At 51.8% G+C, this 2,500-nt stretch overlaps 6 non-coding genes across 6 annotated transcripts in view; 4 read left to right on the forward strand and 2 right to left on the reverse strand.

Annotated features, from left to right (window-relative positions):
* Positions 1–55, reverse strand: part of LOC131442247 (U2 spliceosomal RNA) — a 193-nt gene extending 138 nt beyond the window's left edge. Inside the window, exon 1 of the small nuclear RNA XR_009232823.1 lies at positions 1–55. This exon is cut by the window's left edge and continues 138 nt beyond it. This is a non-coding gene — a small nuclear RNA (U2 spliceosomal RNA).
* A 308-nt stretch (positions 56–363) lies between these two features.
* On the forward strand, positions 364–482 carry LOC131441303 (5S ribosomal RNA). Its single transcript, XR_009231972.1, has one exon. It is a non-coding gene; the product is annotated as a 5S ribosomal RNA (ribosomal RNA).
* Positions 483–1,145: 663 nt separating this feature from the next.
* On the forward strand, positions 1,146–1,264 carry LOC131440879 (5S ribosomal RNA). Its single transcript, XR_009231563.1, has one exon. It is a non-coding gene; the product is annotated as a 5S ribosomal RNA (ribosomal RNA).
* A 296-nt stretch (positions 1,265–1,560) lies between these two features.
* On the forward strand, positions 1,561–1,679 carry LOC131476746 (5S ribosomal RNA). Its single transcript, XR_009243110.1, has one exon. It is a non-coding gene; the product is annotated as a 5S ribosomal RNA (ribosomal RNA).
* Positions 1,680–1,803: 124 nt separating this feature from the next.
* LOC131442663 (U2 spliceosomal RNA) lies at positions 1,804–1,996 on the reverse strand. The gene has a single exon (XR_009233230.1). It is a non-coding gene; the product is annotated as a U2 spliceosomal RNA (small nuclear RNA).
* A 308-nt stretch (positions 1,997–2,304) lies between these two features.
* Positions 2,305–2,423, forward strand: LOC131476747 (5S ribosomal RNA). Its single transcript, XR_009243111.1, has one exon. It is a non-coding gene; the product is annotated as a 5S ribosomal RNA (ribosomal RNA).
* Positions 2,424–2,500: the final 77 nt, after the last annotated feature.

Consider the following 2,500-nt stretch of genomic DNA (forward strand, 5'->3'; position numbering starts at 1 on the left):
AAACTGATAAGAACAGATACTACACTTGATCTTAGCCAAAAGGCCGAGAAGCGATGGCCCACAAGTGTCTGGGGCCAACTCAAGATCTTGGCGCACAAGTTACTTGTTGTGGTGCCATGTTTTTTAAATGCGCATAACAAAGGCTGCTGCTGAACACCTCCGCCCCAAGGTGATCTAAGTGCACCTCTGAGCCTTGACGGACAGCTGCTTGACATTTGACACACTCAAAGGGCGCGGCCATACAGCAAAGCCCACCAAAAACAACTTAAACTCTTGAACGTTCGAAAGGCTGACTTTTGAGCTCCTCCACGAGCAGGGGGCCTTGCCTAGTCTATAAAAGGAGTCTGTGTCCCCAGCCCGTCGGCTTACGGCCATACCACCCTGAGCACGCCCGATCTCGTCTGATCTCGGAAGCTAAGCAGGATCGGCCCTGGTTAGTACTTGGATGGGAGACCGCCTGGGAATACCAGGTGCTGTAAGCGTTTACACTGCTGCTTCCTTACAAGAAACATGGGCTTGCAATTACGTTGACACACGGGCACACGTTAACCTCCTTCTAGTTTCAGCCTTGGATGTCGCTCTGCAAGCACGTGAGAAGCTTGGAGATGGGCAGCAGCTTACCCATCTCGGTGTAGCTTCCTAATACTGGAATATAGTGTAGCAGGTAGTGGAGATAAAGGCTCAAGTGCAGTGTGTTCGAAAGGCTGACTTTTGAGCTCCTCCACGAGCAGGGGGCCTTGCCTAGTCTATAAAAGGAGTCTGTGTCCCCAGCCCGTCGGCTTACGGCCATACCACCCTGAGCACGCCCGATCTCGTCTGATCTCGGGAGCTAAGCAGGGCCCACAAGTGTCTGGGGCCAACTCAAGATCTTGACGCACAAGTTACTTGTTGTGGTGCCATGTTTTTTAAGTGCGCATAACAAAGGCTGCTGCTGATCACCTCCGCCCCAAGGTGATCTAAGTGCACCTCTGAGCCTTGACGGACAGCTGCTTGACATTTGACACACTCAAAGGGCGCGGCCATACAGCAAAGCCCACCAAAAACAACTTAAACTCTTGAACGTTCGAAAGGCTGACTTTTGAGCTCCTCCACGAGCAGGGGGCCTTGCCTAGTCTATAAAAGGAGTCTGTGTCCCCAGCCCGTCGGCTTACGGCCATACCACCCTGAGCATGCCCGATCTCGTCTGATCTCGGAAGCTAAGCAGGATCGGGCCTGGTTAGTACTTGGATGGGAGACCGCCTGGGAATACCAGGTGCTGTAAGCTTTTACACTGCTGCTTCCTTACAAGAAACATGGGCTTGCAATTACGTTGACGCACGGGCACACGTTAACCTCCTTCTAGTTTCAGCCTTGGATGTCGCTCTGCAAGCATGTGAGAAGCTTGGAGATGGGCAGCAGCTTACCCATCTCGGTGTAGCTTCCTAATACTGGAATATAGTGTAGCAGGTAGTGGAGATAAAGGCTCAAGTGCAGTGTGTTCGAAAGGCTGACTTTTGAGCTCCTCCACGAGCAGGGGGCCTTGCCTAGTCTATAAAAGGAGTCTGTGTCCCCAGCCCGTCGGCTTACGGCCATACCACCCTGAGCACGCCCGATCTCGTCTGATCTCGGAAGCTAAGCAGGGTCGGGCCTGGTTAGTACTTGGATGGGAGACCGCCTGGGAATACCAGGTGCTGTAAGCTTTTACACTGCTGCTTCCTTACAAGAAACATGGGCTTGCAATTACGTTGACGCACGGGCATGGGCACAGGCACACGTTAACGTCCTTCTAGTTCCAGCCTTGCTTTGGTTTTCACAGAAAAAATAGAGTGGTGCACCGTTCCTGGTGGCACTGCAATGCCAGGTCAATGCAAGGAGTGAAGAGAGCAAGCCCCAGTTTTCACCTCCCAATGCTCAAAAATGCATTTAATATTTAATCCACATATAGAGGACACATCAGATATTAAACTGATAAGAACAGATACTACACTTGATCTTAGCCAAAAGGCCGAGAAGCGATGGCCCACAAGTGTCTGGGGCCAACTCAAGATCTTGGCACACAAGTTACTTGTTGTGGTGCCATGTTTTTTAAGTGCGCATAACAAAGGCTGCTGCTGATCACCTCCGCCCCAAGGTGATCTAAGTGCACCTCTGAGCCTTGACGGACAGCTGCTTGACATTTGACACACTCAAAGGGCGCGGCCATACAGCAAAGCCCACCAAAAACAACTTAAACTCTTGAACGTTCGAAAGGCTGACCTTTGAGCTCCTCCACGAGCAGGGGGCCTTGCCTAGTCTATAAAAGGAGTCTGTGTCCCCAGCCCGTCGGCTTACGGCCATACCACCCTGAGCACGCCCGATCTCGTCTGATCTCGGAAGCTAAGCAGGGTCGGGCCTGGTTAGTACTTGGATGGGAGACCGCCTGGGAATACCAGGTGCTGTAAGCTTTTACACTGCTGCTTCCTTACAAGAAACATGGGCTTGCAATTACGTTGACACACGGGCACACGTTAACCTCCTTCTA

The sequence above is a fragment of the Solea solea genome, chromosome 16, assembly GCF_958295425.1.
Source record: "Solea solea chromosome 16, fSolSol10.1, whole genome shotgun sequence".
NCBI classification, from domain to species: Eukaryota; Metazoa; Chordata; class Actinopteri; order Pleuronectiformes; family Soleidae; genus Solea; species Solea solea.